Source organism: Rutilus rutilus, assembly GCF_951802725.1.
Source record: "Rutilus rutilus genome assembly, chromosome: 15".
Classification (NCBI taxonomy): Eukaryota; Metazoa; Chordata; class Actinopteri; order Cypriniformes; family Leuciscidae; genus Rutilus; species Rutilus rutilus.
The window spans coordinates 35931140-35950474 of NC_140220.1; positions in this window are offsets into that span (position 1 = coordinate 35931140).

A 19335-nucleotide genomic window follows, 5' to 3' on the forward strand; every position below is an offset into this window, starting at 1 on the left:
AGCCTCCCCGTCGGGGAATCGAACCCCGGTCTTCCGCGTGACAGGCGGAGATACTGTCCACTATACTAACGAGGACTGGTCGTTACAGCTGTGTCCCTGAGCAGTACGGCACTGTACGCTCAACCGTTGAGAAGTCACTTAATACTGGATATGCTTTCCATTATGGGAGTCATTATTATTTAAGCCTTTTACTTTGGCCAAGGGGGGCAGGAAGAGGAGCTCACCCTGTCCTATGGAGGAATCCACCTGCAATCCAAGGAGATGAAGGGTTTGTTCATTTAGCTTCCAGGGAGTTCATGAAAATCTCATGCGAATACTACCACTGGTCTTCAACATGCTATCGGCTTCAGTGACATCCTCTTAGACAGGGTTTGCGGTCATCTGGTGATGGGGCAGATTCTTATTACATTTGCTCCTTCCTCTAATGGAAATGGCTGTATTATTGTTGTTTTGTTTTGTTTTTAAAAAAAGAAAAAAAGCTGTGTGGGAGGAGCCTGCACCAGACATTACCCTTGCTGAGCATGGTGGCATGTGCGTGGGAGCACATTGTCCCAACGTCTCATGGGTATAGCTCGAGTTTCTCTTCATTCACGCATAAATCTTTCGCCTTTTACTAAAGATTTCCGTGGAGGGGAACATTTGCGAGTGTCTGCTATTTTTGGATGCTCTGCCACAGCAGAGCTACCTGCGCTTGTTCAAAAACAGAGGACTTTTTGCGGCTTGCTCCGGAGAGCCGCAGCAGGTTGGGCCAGCGTGGCAGAAAGAGTTGGCCGTTTTGTCCGTGTCTGGGGCTGGGTGGTCGTCAAACCATCGCCACTTTCCCAGTTCACAACTTCAAGTCTTGGGTCAGCTGCGTGATTGTAAGGTTTACCAAGCTCAAAAGGGTAGTGATGGGAGAAACGCAGCTTTTCAAAGCTTTGAGCCGATTGCTTCGCAAAGTGATTCAATGTTTCGAAGCGTTCGGAACGCCGCACGCTGGTGACCCCTGCTGGTCAGATTGGAAATGCAACAAAAACTCAGGCCAAACATGCATAAAACAACCTTTTACAAACCCATTGCAAACGCTTCCTTGAAAGTAAAATCTTTCAAATGCAATTAGCTAACCATCATCAGGTGAGTCTTGAACGGCGGGTTGGCTTTATCAGCAGCTTCCACGGTAAAGCCTGAGCTCATGCAAGGTGTTTGGCCGTGATAAAGAAGAAGCCTCCCCGTCGGGGAATCGAACCCCGGTCTTCCGCGTGACAGGCGGAGATACTGTCCACTATACTAACGAGGACTGGTCGTTACAGCTGTGTCCCTGAGCAGTACGGCACTGTACGCTCAACCGTTGAGAAGTCACTTAATACTGGATATGCTTTCCATTATGGGAGTCATTATTATTTAAGCCTTTTACTTTGGCCAAGGGGGGCAGGAAGAGGAGCTCACCCTGTCCTATGGAGGAATCCACCTGCAATCCAAGGAGATGAAGGGTTTGTTCATTTAGCTTCCAGGGAGTTCATGAAAATCTCATGCGAATACTACCACTGGTCTTCAACATGCTATCGGCTTCAGTGACATCCTCTTAGACAGGGTTTGCGGTCATCTGGTGATGGGGCAGATTCTTATTACATTTGCTCCTTCCTCTAATGGAAATGGCTGTATTATTGTTGTTTTGTTTTGTTTTTAAAAAAAGAAAAAAAGCTGTGTGGGAGGAGCCTGCACCAGACATTACCCTTGCTGAGCATGGTGGCATGTGCGTGGGAGCACATTGTCCCAACGTCTCATGGGTATAGCTCGAGTTTCTCTTCATTCACGCATAAATCTTTCGCCTTTTACTAAAGATTTCCGTGGAGGGGAACATTTGCGAGTGTCTGCTATTTTTGGATGCTCTGCTCACAGCAGAGCTACCTGCGCTTGTTCAAAAACAGAGGACTTTTTGCGGCTTGCTCCGGAGAGCCGCAGCAGGTTGGGCCAGCGTGGCAGAAAGAGTTGGCCGTTTTGTCCGTGTCTGGGGCTGGGTGGTCGTCAAACCATCGCCACTTTCCCAGTTCACAACTTCAAGTCTTGGGTCAGCTGCGTGATTGTAAGGTTTACCAAGCTCAAAAGGGTAGTGATGGGAGAAACGCAGCTTTTCAAAGCTTTGAGCCGATTGCTTCGCAAAGTGATTCAATGTTTCGAAGCGTTCGGAACGCCGCACGCTGGTGACCCCTGCTGGTCAGATTGGAAATGCAACAAAAACTCAGGCCAAACATGCATAAAACAACCTTTTACAAACCCATTGCAAACGCTTCCTTGAAAGTAAAATCTTTCAAATGCAATTAGCTAACCATCATCAGGTGAGTCTTGAACGGCGGGTTGGCTTTATCAGCAGCTTCCACGGTAAAGCCTGAGCTCATGCAAGGTGTTTGGCCGTGATAAAGAAGAAGCCTCCCCGTCGGGGAATCGAACCCCGGTCTTCCGCGTGACAGGCGGAGATACTGTCCACTATACTAACGAGGACTGGTCGTTACAGCTGTGTCCCTGAGCAGTACGGCACTGTACGCTCAACCGTTGAGAAGTCACTTAATACTGGATATGCTTTCCATTATGGGAGTTATTATTATTTAAGCCTTTTACTTTGGCCAAGGGGGGCAGGAAGAGGAGCTCACCCTGTCCTATGGAGGAATCCACCTGCAATCCAAGGAGATGAAGGGTTTGTTCATTTAGCTTCCAGGGAGTTCATGAAAATCTCATGCGAATACTACCACTGGTCTTCAACATGCTATCGGCTTCAGTGACATCCTCTTAGACAGGGTTTGCGGTCATCTGGTGATGGGGCAGATTCTTATTACATTTGCTCCTTCCTCTAATGGAAATGGCTGTATTATTGTTGTTTTGTTTTGTTTTTAAAAAAAGAAAAAAAGCTGTGTGGGAGGAGCCTGCACCAGACATTACCCTTGCTGAGCATGGTGGCATGTGCGTGGGAGCACATTGTCCCAACGTCTCATGGGTATAGCTTGAGTTTCTCTTCATTCACGCATAAATCTTTCGCCTTTTACTAAAGATTTCCGTGGAGGGGAACATTTGCGAGTGTCTGCTATTTTTGGATGCTCTGCTCACAGCAGAGCTACCTGCGCTTGTTCAAAAACAGAGGACTTTTTGCGGCTTGCTCCGGAGAGCCGCAGCAGGTTGGGCCAGCGTGGCAGAAAGAGTTGGCCGTTTTGTCCGTGTCTGGGGCTGGGTGGTCGTCAAACCATCGCCACTTTCCCAGTTCACAACTTCAAGTCTTGGGTCAGCTGCGTGATTGTAAGGTTTACCAAGCTCAAAAGGGTAGTGATGGGAGAAACGCAGCTTTTCAAAGCTTTGAGCCGATTGCTTCGCAAAGTGATTCAATGTTTCGAAGCGTTCGGAACGCCGCACGCTGGTGACCCCTGCTGGTCAGATTGGAAATGCAACAAAAACTCAGGCCAAACATGCATAAAACAACCTTTTACAAACCCATTGCAAACGCTTCCTTGAAAGTAAAATCTTTCAAATGCAATTAGCTAACCATCATCAGGTGAGTCTTGAACGGCGGGTTGGCTTTATCAGCAGCTTCCACGGTAAAGCCTGAGCTCATGCAAGGTGTTTGGCCGTGATAAAGAAGAAGCCTCCCCGTCGGGGAATCGAACCCCGGTCTTCCGCGTGACAGGCGGAGATACTGTCCACTATACTAACGAGGACTGGTCGTTACAGCTGTGTCCCTGAGCAGTACGGCACTGTACGCTCAACCGTTGAGAAGTCACTTAATACTGGATATGCTTTCCATTATGGGAGTCATTATTATTTAAGCCTTTTACTTTGGCCAAGGGGGGCAGGAAGAGGAGCTCACCCTGTCCTATGGAGGAATCCACCTGCAATCCAAGGAGATGAAGGGTTTGTTCATTTAGCTTCCAGGGAGTTCATGAAAATCTCATGCGAATACTACCACTGGTCTTCAACATGCTATCGGCTTCAGTGACATCCTCTTAGACAGGGTTTGCGGTCATCTGGTGATGGGGCAGATTCTTATTACATTTGCTCCTTCCTCTAATGGAAATGGCTGTATTATTGTTGTTTTGTTTTGTTTTTAAAAAAAGAAAAAAAGCTGTGTGGGAGGAGCCTGCACCAGACATTACCCTTGCTGAGCATGGTGGCATGTGCGTGGGAGCACATTGTCCCAACGTCTCATGGGTATAGCTCGAGTTTCTCTTCATTCACGCATAAATCTTTCGCCTTTTACTAAAGATTTCCGTGGAGGGGAACATTTGCGAGTGTCTGCTATTTTTGGATGCTCTGCTCACAGCAGAGCTACCTGCGCTTGTTCAAAAACAGAGGACTTTTTGCGGCTTGCTCCGGAGAGCCGCAGCAGGTTGGGCCAGCGTGGCAGAAAGAGTTGGCCGTTTTGTCCGTGTCTGGGGCTGGGTGGTCGTCAAACCATCGCCACTTTCCCAGTTCACAACTTCAAGTCTTGGGTCAGCTGCGTGATTGTAAGGTTTACCAAGCTCAAAAGGGTAGTGATGGGAGAAACGCAGCTTTTCAAAGCTTTGAGCCGATTGCTTCGCAAAGTGATTCAATGTTTCGAAGCGTTCGGAACGCCGCACGCTGGTGACCCCTGCTGGTCAGATTGGAAATGCAACAAAAACTCAGGCCAAACATGCATAAAACAACCTTTTACAAACCCATTGCAAACGCTTCCTTGAAAGTAAAATCTTTCAAATGCAATTAGCTAACCATCATCAGGTGAGTCTTGAACGGCGGGTTGGCTTTATCAGCAGCTTCCACGGTAAAGCCTGAGCTCATGCAAGGTGTTTGGCCGTGATAAAGAAGAAGCCTCCCCGTCGGGGAATCGAACCCCGGTCTTCCGCGTGACAGGCGGAGATACTGTCCACTATACTAACGAGGACTGGTCGTTACAGCTGTGTCCCTGAGCAGTACGGCACTGTACGCTCAACCGTTGAGAAGTCACTTAATACTGGATATGCTTTCCATTATGGGAGTTATTATTATTTAAGCCTTTTACTTTGGCCAAGGGGGGCAGGAAGAGGAGCTCACCCTGTCCTATGGAGGAATCCACCTGCAATCCAAGGAGATGAAGGGTTTGTTCATTTAGCTTCCAGGGAGTTCATGAAAATCTCATGCGAATACTACCACTGGTCTTCAACATGCTATCGGCTTCAGTGACATCCTCTTAGACAGGGTTTGCGGTCATCTGGTGATGGGGCAGATTCTTATTACATTTGCTCCTTCCTCTAATGGAAATGGCTGTATTATTGTTGTTTTGTTTTGTTTTTAAAAAAAGAAAAAAAGCTGTGTGGGAGGAGCCTGCACCAGACATTACCCTTGCTGAGCATGGTGGCATGTGCGTGGGAGCACATTGTCCCAACGTCTCATGGGTATAGCTCGAGTTTCTCTTCATTCACGCATAAATCTTTCGCCTTTTACTAAAGATTTCCGTGGAGGGGAACATTTGCGAGTGTCTGCTATTTTTGGATGCTCTGCTCACAGCAGAGCTACCTGCGCTTGTTCAAAAACAGAGGACTTTTTGCGGCTTGCTCCGGAGAGCCGCAGCAGGTTGGGCCAGCGTGGCAGAAAGAGTTGGCCGTTTTGTCCGTGTCTGGGGCTGGGTGGTCGTCAAACCATCGCCACTTTCCCAGTTCACAACTTCAAGTCTTGGGTCAGCTGCGTGATTGTAAGGTTTACCAAGCTCAAAAGGGTAGTGATGGGAGAAACGCAGCTTTTCAAAGCTTTGAGCCGATTGCTTCGCAAAGTGATTCAATGTTTCGAAGCGTTCGGAACGCCGCACGCTGGTGACCCCTGCTGGTCAGATTGGAAATGCAACAAAAACTCAGGCCAAACATGCATAAAACAACCTTTTACAAACCCATTGCAAACGCTTCCTTGAAAGTAAAATCTTTCAAATGCAATTAGCTAACCATCATCAGGTGAGTCTTGAACGGCGGGTTGGCTTTATCAGCAGCTTCCACGGTAAAGCCTGAGCTCATGCAAGGTGTTTGGCCGTGATAAAGAAGAAGCCTCCCCGTCGGGGAATCGAACCCCGGTCTTCCGCGTGACAGGCGGAGATACTGTCCACTATACTAACGAGGACTGGTCGTTACAGCTGTGTCCCTGAGCAGTACGGCACTGTACGCTCAACCGTTGAGAAGTCACTTAATACTGGATATGCTTTCCATTATGGGAGTCATTATTATTTAAGCCTTTTACTTTGGCCAAGGGGGGCAGGAAGAGGAGCTCACCCTGTCCTATGGAGGAATCCACCTGCAATCCAAGGAGATGAAGGGTTTGTTCATTTAGCTTCCAGGGAGTTCATGAAAATCTCATGCGAATACTACCACTGGTCTTCAACATGCTATCGGCTTCAGTGACATCCTCTTAGACAGGGTTTGCGGTCATCTGGTGATGGGGCAGATTCTTATTACATTTGCTCCTTCCTCTAATGGAAATGGCTGTATTATTGTTGTTTTGTTTTGTTTTTAAAAAAAGAAAAAAAGCTGTGTGGGAGGAGCCTGCACCAGACATTACCCTTGCTGAGCATGGTGGCATGTGCGTGGGAGCACATTGTCCCAACGTCTCATGGGTATAGCTCGAGTTTCTCTTCATTCACGCATAAATCTTTCGCCTTTTACTAAAGATTTCCGTGGAGGGGAACATTTGCGAGTGTCTGCTATTTTTGGATGCTCTGCTCACAGCAGAGCTACCTGCGCTTGTTCAAAAACAGAGGACTTTTTGCGGCTTGCTCCGGAGAGCCGCAGCAGGTTGGGCCAGCGTGGCAGAAAGAGTTGGCCGTTTTGTCCGTGTCTGGGGCTGGGTGGTCGTCAAACCATCGCCACTTTCCCAGTTCACAACTTCAAGTCTTGGGTCAGCTGCGTGATTGTAAGGTTTACCAAGCTCAAAAGGGTAGTGATGGGAGAAACGCAGCTTTTCAAAGCTTTGAGCCGATTGCTTCGCAAAGTGATTCAATGTTTCGAAGCGTTCGGAACGCCGCACGCTGGTGACCCCTGCTGGTCAGATTGGAAATGCAACAAAAACTCAGGCCAAACATGCATAAAACAACCTTTTACAAACCCATTGCAAACGCTTCCTTGAAAGTAAAATCTTTCAAATGCAATTAGCTAACCATCATCAGGTGAGTCTTGAACGGCGGGTTGGCTTTATCAGCAGCTTCCACGGTAAAGCCTGAGCTCATGCAAGGTGTTTGGCCGTGATAAAGAAGAAGCCTCCCCGTCGGGGAATCGAACCCCGGTCTTCCGCGTGACAGGCGGAGATACTGTCCACTATACTAACGAGGACTGGTCGTTACAGCTGTGTCCCTGAGCAGTACGGCACTGTACGCTCAACCGTTGAGAAGTCACTTAATACTGGATATGCTTTCCATTATGGGAGTTATTATTATTTAAGCCTTTTACTTTGGCCAAGGGGGGCAGGAAGAGGAGCTCACCCTGTCCTATGGAGGAATCCACCTGCAATCCAAGGAGATGAAGGGTTTGTTCATTTAGCTTCCAGGGAGTTCATGAAAATCTCATGCGAATACTACCACTGGTCTTCAACATGCTATCGGCTTCAGTGACATCCTCTTAGACAGGGTTTGCGGTCATCTGGTGATGGGGCAGATTCTTATTACATTTGCTCCTTCCTCTAATGGAAATGGCTGTATTATTGTTGTTTTGTTTTGTTTTTAAAAAAAGAAAAAAAGCTGTGTGGGAGGAGCCTGCACCAGACATTACCCTTGCTGAGCATGGTGGCATGTGCGTGGGAGCACATTGTCCCAACGTCTCATGGGTATAGCTTGAGTTTCTCTTCATTCACGCATAAATCTTTCGCCTTTTACTAAAGATTTCCGTGGAGGGGAACATTTGCGAGTGTCTGCTATTTTTGGATGCTCTGCTCACAGCAGAGCTACCTGCGCTTGTTCAAAAACAGAGGACTTTTTGCGGCTTGCTCCGGAGAGCCGCAGCAGGTTGGGCCAGCGTGGCAGAAAGAGTTGGCCGTTTTGTCCGTGTCTGGGGCTGGGTGGTCGTCAAACCATCGCCACTTTCCCAGTTCACAACTTCAAGTCTTGGGTCAGCTGCGTGATTGTAAGGTTTACCAAGCTCAAAAGGGTAGTGATGGGAGAAACGCAGCTTTTCAAAGCTTTGAGCCGATTGCTTCGCAAAGTGATTCAATGTTTCGAAGCGTTCGGAACGCCGCACGCTGGTGACCCCTGCTGGTCAGATTGGAAATGCAACAAAAACTCAGGCCAAACATGCATAAAACAACCTTTTACAAACCCATTGCAAACGCTTCCTTGAAAGTAAAATCTTTCAAATGCAATTAGCTAACCATCATCAGGTGAGTCTTGAACGGCGGGTTGGCTTTATCAGCAGCTTCCACGGTAAAGCCTGAGCTCATGCAAGGTGTTTGGCCGTGATAAAGAAGAAGCCTCCCCGTCGGGGAATCGAACCCCGGTCTTCCGCGTGACAGGCGGAGATACTGTCCACTATACTAACGAGGACTGGTCGTTACAGCTGTGTCCCTGAGCAGTACGGCACTGTACGCTCAACCGTTGAGAAGTCACTTAATACTGGATATGCTTTCCATTATGGGAGTCATTATTATTTAAGCCTTTTACTTTGGCCAAGGGGGGCAGGAAGAGGAGCTCACCCTGTCCTATGGAGGAATCCACCTGCAATCCAAGGAGATGAAGGGTTTGTTCATTTAGCTTCCAGGGAGTTCATGAAAATCTCATGCGAATACTACCACTGGTCTTCAACATGCTATCGGCTTCAGTGACATCCTCTTAGACAGGGTTTGCGGTCATCTGGTGATGGGGCAGATTCTTATTACATTTGCTCCTTCCTCTAATGGAAATGGCTGTATTATTGTTGTTTTGTTTTGTTTTTAAAAAAAGAAAAAAAGCTGTGTGGGAGGAGCCTGCACCAGACATTACCCTTGCTGAGCATGGTGGCATGTGCGTGGGAGCACATTGTCCCAACGTCTCATGGGTATAGCTCGAGTTTCTCTTCATTCACGCATAAATCTTTCGCCTTTTACTAAAGATTTCCGTGGAGGGGAACATTTGCGAGTGTCTGCTATTTTTGGATGCTCTGCTCACAGCAGAGCTACCTGCGCTTGTTCAAAAACAGAGGACTTTTTGCGGCTTGCTCCGGAGAGCCGCAGCAGGTTGGGCCAGCGTGGCAGAAAGAGTTGGCCGTTTTGTCCGTGTCTGGGGCTGGGTGGTCGTCAAACCATCGCCACTTTCCCAGTTCACAACTTCAAGTCTTGGGTCAGCTGCGTGATTGTAAGGTTTACCAAGCTCAAAAGGGTAGTGATGGGAGAAACGCAGCTTTTCAAAGCTTTGAGCCGATTGCTTCGCAAAGTGATTCAATGTTTCGAAGCGTTCGGAACGCCGCACGCTGGTGACCCCTGCTGGTCAGATTGGAAATGCAACAAAAACTCAGGCCAAACATGCATAAAACAACCTTTTACAAACCCATTGCAAACGCTTCCTTGAAAGTAAAATCTTTCAAATGCAATTAGCTAACCATCATCAGGTGAGTCTTGAACGGCGGGCTGGCTTTATCAGCAGCTTCCACGGTAAAGCCTGAGCTCATGCAAGGTGTTTGGCCGTGATAAAGAAGAAGCCTCCCCGTCGGGGAATCGAACCCCGGTCTTCCGCGTGACAGGCGGAGATACTGTCCACTATACTAACGAGGACTGGTCGTTACAGCTGTGTCCCTGAGCAGTACGGCACTGTACGCTCAACCGTTGAGAAGTCACTTAATACTGGATATGCTTTCCATTATGGGAGTTATTATTATTTAAGCCTTTTACTTTGGCCAAGGGGGGCAGGAAGAGGAGCTCACCCTGTCCTATGGAGGAATCCACCTGCAATCCAAGGAGATGAAGGGTTTGTTCATTTAGCTTCCAGGGAGTTCATGAAAATCTCATGCGAATACTACCACTGGTCTTCAACATGCTATCGGCTTCAGTGACATCCTCTTAGACAGGGTTTGCGGTCATCTGGTGATGGGGCAGATTCTTATTACATTTGCTCCTTCCTCTAATGGAAATGGCTGTATTATTGTTGTTTTGTTTTGTTTTTAAAAAAAGAAAAAAAGCTGTGTGGGAGGAGCCTGCACCAGACATTACCCTTGCTGAGCATGGTGGCATGTGCGTGGGAGCACATTGTCCCAACGTCTCATGGGTATAGCTCGAGTTTCTCTTCATTCACGCATAAATCTTTCGCCTTTTACTAAAGATTTCCGTGGAGGGGAACATTTGCGAGTGTCTGCTATTTTTGGATGCTCTGCTCACAGCAGAGCTACCTGCGCTTGTTCAAAAACAGAGGACTTTTTGCGGCTTGCTCCGGAGAGCCGCAGCAGGTTGGGCCAGCGTGGCAGAAAGAGTTGGCCGTTTTGTCCGTGTCTGGGGCTGGGTGGTCGTCAAACCATCGCCACTTTCCCAGTTCACAACTTCAAGTCTTGGGTCAGCTGCGTGATTGTAAGGTTTACCAAGCTCAAAAGGGTAGTGATGGGAGAAACGCAGCTTTTCAAAGCTTTGAGCCGATTGCTTCGCAAAGTGATTCAATGTTTCGAAGCGTTCGGAACGCCGCACGCTGGTGACCCCTGCTGGTCAGATTGGAAATGCAACAAAAACTCAGGCCAAACATGCATAAAACAACCTTTTACAAACCCATTGCAAACGCTTCCTTGAAAGTAAAATCTTTCAAATGCAATTAGCTAACCATCATCAGGTGAGTCTTGAACGGCGGGTTGGCTTTATCAGCAGCTTCCACGGTAAAGCCTGAGCTCATGCAAGGTGTTTGGCCGTGATAAAGAAGAAGCCTCCCCGTCGGGGAATCGAACCCCGGTCTTCCGCGTGACAGGCGGAGATACTGTCCACTATACTAACGAGGACTGGTCGTTACAGCTGTGTCCCTGAGCAGTACGGCACTGTACGCTCAACCGTTGAGAAGTCACTTAATACTGGATATGCTTTCCATTATGGGAGTCATTATTATTTAAGCCTTTTACTTTGGCCAAGGGGGGCAGGAAGAGGAGCTCACCCTGTCCTATGGAGGAATCCACCTGCAATCCAAGGAGATGAAGGGTTTGTTCATTTAGCTTCCAGGGAGTTCATGAAAATCTCATGCGAATACTACCACTGGTCTTCAACATGCTATCGGCTTCAGTGACATCCTCTTAGACAGGGTTTGCGGTCATCTGGTGATGGGGCAGATTCTTATTACATTTGCTCCTTCCTCTAATGGAAATGGCTGTATTATTGTTGTTTTGTTTTGTTTTTAAAAAAAGAAAAAAAGCTGTGTGGGAGGAGCCTGCACCAGACATTACCCTTGCTGAGCATGGTGGCATGTGCGTGGGAGCACATTGTCCCAACGTCTCATGGGTATAGCTCGAGTTTCTCTTCATTCACGCATAAATCTTTCGCCTTTTACTAAAGATTTCCGTGGAGGGGAACATTTGCGAGTGTCTGCTATTTTTGGATGCTCTGCTCACAGCAGAGCTACCTGCGCTTGTTCAAAAACAGAGGACTTTTTGCGGCTTGCTCCGGAGAGCCGCAGCAGGTTGGGCCAGCGTGGCAGAAAGAGTTGGCCGTTTTGTCCGTGTCTGGGGCTGGGTGGTCGTCAAACCATCGCCACTTTCCCAGTTCACAACTTCAAGTCTTGGGTCAGCTGCGTGATTGTAAGGTTTACCAAGCTCAAAAGGGTAGTGATGGGAGAAACGCAGCTTTTCAAAGCTTTGAGCCGATTGCTTCGCAAAGTGATTCAATGTTTCGAAGCGTTCGGAACGCCGCACGCTGGTGACCCCTGCTGGTCAGATTGGAAATGCAACAAAAACTCAGGCCAAACATGCATAAAACAACCTTTTACAAACCCATTGCAAACGCTTCCTTGAAAGTAAAATCTTTCAAATGCAATTAGCTAACCATCATCAGGTGAGTCTTGAACGGCGGGTTGGCTTTATCAGCAGCTTCCACGGTAAAGCCTGAGCTCATGCAAGGTGTTTGGCCGTGATAAAGAAGAAGCCTCCCCGTCGGGGAATCGAACCCCGGTCTTCCGCGTGACAGGCGGAGATACTGTCCACTATACTAACGAGGACTGGTCGTTACAGCTGTGTCCCTGAGCAGTACGGCACTGTACGCTCAACCGTTGAGAAGTCACTTAATACTGGATATGCTTTCCATTATGGGAGTCATTATTATTTAAGCCTTTTACTTTGGCCAAGGGGGGCAGGAAGAGGAGCTCACCCTGTCCTATGGAGGAATCCACCTGCAATCCAAGGAGATGAAGGGTTTGTTCATTTAGCTTCCAGGGAGTTCATGAAAATCTCATGCGAATACTACCACTGGTCTTCAACATGCTATCGGCTTCAGTGACATCCTCTTAGACAGGGTTTGCGGTCATCTGGTGATGGGGCAGATTCTTATTACATTTGCTCCTTCCTCTAATGGAAATGGCTGTATTATTGTTGTTTTGTTTTGTTTTTAAAAAAAGAAAAAAAGCTGTGTGGGAGGAGCCTGCACCAGACATTACCCTTGCTGAGCATGGTGGCATGTGCGTGGGAGCACATTGTCCCAACGTCTCATGGGTATAGCTCGAGTTTCTCTTCATTCACGCATAAATCTTTCGCCTTTTACTAAAGATTTCCGTGGAGGGGAACATTTGCGAGTGTCTGCTATTTTTGGATGCTCTGCTCACAGCAGAGCTACCTGCGCTTGTTCAAAAACAGAGGACTTTTTGCGGCTTGCTCCGGAGAGCCGCAGCAGGTTGGGCCAGCGTGGCAGAAAGAGTTGGCCGTTTTGTCCGTGTCTGGGGCTGGGTGGTCGTCAAACCATCGCCACTTTCCCAGTTCACAACTTCAAGTCTTGGGTCAGCTGCGTGATTGTAAGGTTTACCAAGCTCAAAAGGGTAGTGATGGGAGAAACGCAGCTTTTCAAAGCTTTGAGCCGATTGCTTCGCAAAGTGATTCAATGTTTCGAAGCGTTCGGAACGCCGCACGCTGGTGACCCCTGCTGGTCAGATTGGAAATGCAACAAAAACTCAGGCCAAACATGCATAAAACAACCTTTTACAAACCCATTGCAAACGCTTCCTTGAAAGTAAAATCTTTCAAATGCAATTAGCTAACCATCATCAGGTGAGTCTTGAACGGCGGGTTGGCTTTATCAGCAGCTTCCACGGTAAAGCCTGAGCTCATGCAAGGTGTTTGGCCGTGATAAAGAAGAAGCCTCCCCGTCGGGGAATCGAACCCCGGTCTTCCGCGTGACAGGCGGAGATACTGTCCACTATACTAACGAGGACTGGTCGTTACAGCTGTGTCCCTGAGCAGTACGGCACTGTACGCTCAACCGTTGAGAAGTCACTTAATACTGGATATGCTTTCCATTATGGGAGTTATTATTATTTAAGCCTTTTACTTTGGCCAAGGGGGGCAGGAAGAGGAGCTCACCCTGTCCTATGGAGGAATCCACCTGCAATCCAAGGAGATGAAGGGTTTGTTCATTTAGCTTCCAGGGAGTTCATGAAAATCTCATGCGAATACTACCACTGGTCTTCAACATGCTATCGGCTTCAGTGACATCCTCTTAGACAGGGTTTGCGGTCATCTGGTGATGGGGCAGATTCTTATTACATTTGCTCCTTCCTCTAATGGAAATGGCTGTATTATTGTTGTTTTGTTTTGTTTTTAAAAAAAGAAAAAAAGCTGTGTGGGAGGAGCCTGCACCAGACATTACCCTTGCTGAGCATGGTGGCATGTGCGTGGGAGCACATTGTCCCAACGTCTCATGGGTATAGCTTGAGTTTCTCTTCATTCACGCATAAATCTTTCGCCTTTTACTAAAGATTTCCGTGGAGGGGAACATTTGCGAGTGTCTGCTATTTTTGGATGCTCTGCTCACAGCAGAGCTACCTGCGCTTGTTCAAAAACAGAGGACTTTTTGCGGCTTGCTCCGGAGAGCCGCAGCAGGTTGGGCCAGCGTGGCAGAAAGAGTTGGCCGTTTTGTCCGTGTCTGGGGCTGGGTGGTCGTCAAACCATCGCCACTTTCCCAGTTCACAACTTCAAGTCTTGGGTCAGCTGCGTGATTGTAAGGTTTACCAAGCTCAAAAGGGTAGTGATGGGAGAAACGCAGCTTTTCAAAGCTTTGAGCCGATTGCTTCGCAAAGTGATTCAATGTTTCGAAGCGTTCGGAACGCCGCACGCTGGTGACCCCTGCTGGTCAGATTGGAAATGCAACAAAAACTCAGGCCAAACATGCATAAAACAACCTTTTACAAACCCATTGCAAACGCTTCCTTGAAAGTAAAATCTTTCAAATGCAATTAGCTAACCATCATCAGGTGAGTCTTGAACGGCGGGTTGGCTTTATCAGCAGCTTCCACGGTAAAGCCTGAGCTCATGCAAGGTGTTTGGCCGTGATAAAGAAGAAGCCTCCCCGTCGGGGAATCGAACCCCGGTCTTCCGCGTGACAGGCGGAGATACTGTCCACTATACTAACGAGGACTGGTCGTTACAGCTGTGTCCCTGAGCAGTACGGCACTGTACGCTCAACCGTTGAGAAGTCACTTAATACTGGATATGCTTTCCATTATGGGAGTCATTATTATTTAAGCCTTTTACTTTGGCCAAGGGGGGCAGGAAGAGGAGCTCACCCTGTCCTATGGAGGAATCCACCTGCAATCCAAGGAGATGAAGGGTTTGTTCATTTAGCTTCCAGGGAGTTCATGAAAATCTCATGCGAATACTACCACTGGTCTTCAACATGCTATCGGCTTCAGTGACATCCTCTTAGACAGGGTTTGCGGTCATCTGGTGATGGGGCAGATTCTTATTACATTTGCTCCTTCCTCTAATGGAAATGGCTGTATTATTGTTGTTTTGTTTTGTTTTTAAAAAAAGAAAAAAAGCTGTGTGGGAGGAGCCTGCACCAGACATTACCCTTGCTGAGCATGGTGGCATGTGCGTGGGAGCACATTGTCCCAACGTCTCATGGGTATAGCTCGAGTTTCTCTTCATTCACGCATAAATCTTTCGCCTTTTACTAAAGATTTCCGTGGAGGGGAACATTTGCGAGTGTCTGCTATTTTTGGATGCTCTGCTCACAGCAGAGCTACCTGCGCTTGTTCAAAAACAGAGGACTTTTTGCGGCTTGCTCCGGAGAGCCGCAGCAGGTTGGGCCAGCGTGGCAGAAAGAGTTGGCCGTTTTGTCCGTGTCTGGGGCTGGGTGGTCGTCAAACCATCGCCACTTTCCCAGTTCACAACTTCAAGTCTTGGGTCAGCTGCGTGATTGTAAGGTTTACCAAGCTCAAAAGGGTAGTGATGGGAGAAACGCAGCTTTTCAAAGCTTTGAGCCGATTGCTTCGCAAAGTGATTCAATGTTTCGAAGCGTTCGGAACGCCGCACGCTGGTGACCCCTGCTGGTCAGATTGGAAATGCAACAAAAACTCAGGCCAAACATGCATAAAACAACCTTTTACAAACCCATTGCAAACGCTTCCTTGAAAGTAAAATCTTTCAAATGCAATTAGCTAACCATCATCAGGTGAGTCTTGAACGGCGGGTTGGCTTTATCAGCAGCTTCCACGGTAAAGCCTGAGCTCATGCAAGGTGTTTGGCCGTGATAAAGAAGAAGCCTCCCCGTCGGGGAATCGAACCCCGGTCTTCCGCGTGACAGGCGGAGATACTGTCCACTATACTAACGAGGACTGGTCGTTACAGCTGTGTCCCTGAGCAGTACGGCACTGTACGCTCAACCGTTGAGAAGTCACTTAATACTGGATATGCTTTCCATTATGGGAGTCATTATTATTTAAGCCTTTTACTTTGGCCAAGGGGGGCAGGAAGAGGAGCTCACCCTGTCCTATGGAGGAATCCACCTGCAATCCAAGGAGATGAAGGGTTTGTTCATTTAGCTTCCAGGGAGTTCATGAAAATCTCATGCGAATACTACCACTGGTCTTCAACATGCTATCGGCTTCAGTGACATCCTCTTAGACAGGGTTTGCGGTCATCTGGTGATGGGGCAGATTCTTATTACATTTGCTCCTTCCTCTAATGGAAATGGCTGTATTATTGTTGTTTTGTTTTGTTTTTAAAAAAAGAAAAAAAGCTGTGTGGGAGGAGCCTGCACCAGACATTACCCTTGCTGAGCATGGTGGCATGTGCGTGGGAGCACATTGTCCCAACGTCTCATGGGTATAGCTCGAGTTTCTCTTCATTCACGCATAAATCTTTCGCCTTTTACTAAAGATTTCCGTGGAGGGGAACATTTGCGAGTGTCTGCTATTTTTGGATGCTCTGCTCACAGCAGAGCTACCTGCGCTTGTTCAAAAACAGAGGACTTTTTGCGGCTTGCTCCGGAGAGCCGCAGCAGGTTGGGCCAGCGTGGCAGAAAGAGTTGGCCGTTTTGTCCGTGTCTGGGGCTGGGTGGTCGTCAAACCATCGCCACTTTCCCAGTTCACAACTTCAAGTCTTGGGTCAGCTGCGTGATTGTAAGGTTTACCAAGCTCAAAAGGGTAGTGATGGGAGAAACGCAGCTTTTCAAAGCTTTGAGCCGATTGCTTCGCAAAGTGATTCAATGTTTCGAAGCGTTCGGAACGCCGCACGCTGGTGACCCCTGCTGGTCAGATTGGAAATGCAACAAAAACTCAGGCCAAACATGCATAAAACAACCTTTTACAAACCCATTGCAAACGCTTCCTTGAAAGTAAAATCTTTCAAATGCAATTAGCTAACCATCATCAGGTGAGTCTTGAACGGCGGGTTGGCTTTATCAGCAGCTTCCACGGTAAAGCCTGAGCTCATGCAAGGTGTTTGGCCGTGATAAAGAAGAAGCCTCCCCGTCGGGGAATCGAACCCCGGTCTTCCGCGTGACAGGCGGAGATACTGTCCACTATACTAACGAGGACTGGTCGTTACAGCTGTGTCCCTGAGCAGTACGGCACTGTACGCTCAACCGTTGAGAAGTCACTTAATACTGGATATGCTTTCCATTATGGGAGTCATTATTATTTAAGCCTTTTACTTTGGCCAAGGGGGGCAGGAAGAGGAGCTCACCCTGTCCTATGGAGGAATCCACCTGCAATCCAAGGAGATGAAGGGTTTGTTCATTTAGCTTCCAGGGAGTTCATGAAAATCTCATGCGAATACTACCACTGGTCTTCAACATGCTATCGGCTTCAGTGACATCCTCTTAGACAGGGTTTGCGGTCATCTGGTGATGGGGCAGATTCTTATTACATTTGCTCCTTCCTCTAATGGAAATGGCTGTATTATTGTTGTTTTGTTTTGTTTTTAAAAAAAGAAAAAAAGCTGTGTGGGAGGAGCCTGCACCAGACATTACCCTTGCTGAGCATGGTGGCATGTGCGTGGGAGCACATTGTCCCAACGTCTCATGGGTATAGCTCGAGTTTCTCTTCATTCACGCATAAATCTTTCGCCTTTTACTAAAGATTTCCGTGGAGGGGAACATTTGCGAGTGTCTGCTATTTTTGGATGCTCTGCTCACAGCAGAGCTACCTGCGCTTGTTCAAAAACAGAGGACTTTTTGCGGCTTGCTCCGGAGAGCCGCAGCAGGTTGGGCCAGCGTGGCAGAAAGAGTTGGCCGTTTTGTCCGTGTCTGGGGCTGGGTGGTCGTCAAACCATCGCCACTTTCCCAGTTCACAACTTCAAGTCTTGGGTCAGCTGCGTGATTGTAAGGTTTACCAAGCTCAAAAGGGTAGTGATGGGAGAAACGCAGCTTTTCAAAGCTTTGAGCCGATTGCTTCGCAAAGTGATTCAATGTTTCGAAGCGTTCGGAACGCCGCACGCTGGTGACCCCTGCTGGTCAGATTGGAAATGCAACAAAAACTCAGGCCAAACATGCATAAAACAACCTTTTACAAACCCATTGCAAACGCTTCCTTGAAAGTAAAATCTTTCAAATGCAATTAGCTAACCATCATCAGGTGAGTCTTGAACGGCGGGTTGGCTTTATCAGCAGCTTCCACGGTAAAGCCTGAGCTCATGCAAGGTGTTTGGCCGTGATAAAGAAGAAGCCTCCCCGTCGGGGAATCGAACCCCGGTCTTCCGCGTGACAGGCGGAGATACTGTCCACTATACTAACGAGGACTGGTCGTTACAGCTGTGTCCCTGAGCAGTACGGCACTGTACGCTCAACCGTTGAGAAGTCACTTAATACTGGATATGCTTTCCATTATGGGAGTTATTATTATTTAAGCCTTTTACTTTGGCCAAGGGGGGCAGGAAGAGGAGCTCACCCTGTCCTATGGAGGAATCCACCTGCAATCCAAGGAGATGAAGGGTTTGTTCATTTAGCTTCCAGGGAGTTCATGAAAATCTCATGCGAATACTACCACTGGTCTTCAACATGCTATCGGCTTCAGTGACATCCTCTTAGACAGGGTTTGCGGTCATCTGGTGATGGGGCAGATTCTTATTACATTTGCTCCTTCCTCTAATGGAAATGGCTGTATTATTGTTGTTTTGTTTTGTTTTTAAAAAAAGAAAAAAAGCTGTGTGGGAGGAGCCTGCACCAGACATTACCCTTGCTGAGCATGGTGGCATGTGCGTGGGAGCACATTGTCCCAACGTCTCATGGGTATAGCTCGAGTTTCTCTTCATTCACGCATAAATCTTTCGCCTTTTACTAAAGATTTCCGTGGAGGGGAACATTTGCGAGTGTCTGCTATTTTTGGATGCTCTGCTCACAGCAGAGCTACCTGCGCTTGTTCAAAAACAGAGGACTTTTTGCGGCTTGCTCCGGAGAGCCGCAGCAGGTTGGGCCAGCGTGGCAGAAAGAGTTGGCCGTTTTGTCCGTGTCTGGGGCTGGGTGGTCGTCAAACCATCGCCACTTTCCCAGTTCACAACTTCAAGTCTTGGGTCAGCTGCGTGATTGTAAGGTTTACCAAGCTCAAAAGGGTAGTGATGGGAGAAACGCAGCTTTTCAAAGCTTTGAGCCGATTGCTTCGCAAAGTGATTCAATGTTTCGAAGCGTTCGGAACGCCGCACGCTGGTGACCCCTGCTGGTCAGATTGGAAATGCAACAAAAACTCAGGCCAAACATGCATAAAACAACCTTTTACAAACCCATTGCAAACGCTTCCTTGAAAGTAAAATCTTTCAAATGCAATTAGCTAACCATCATCAGGTGAGTCTTGAACGGCGGGTTGGCTTTATCAGCAGCTTCCACGGTAAAGCCTGAGCTCATGCAAGGTGTTTGGCCGTGATAAAGAAGAAGCCTCCCCGTCGGGGAATCGAACCCCGGTCTTCCGCGTGACAGGCGGAGATACTGTCCACTATACTAACGAGGACTGGTCGTTACAGCTGTGTCCCTGAGCAG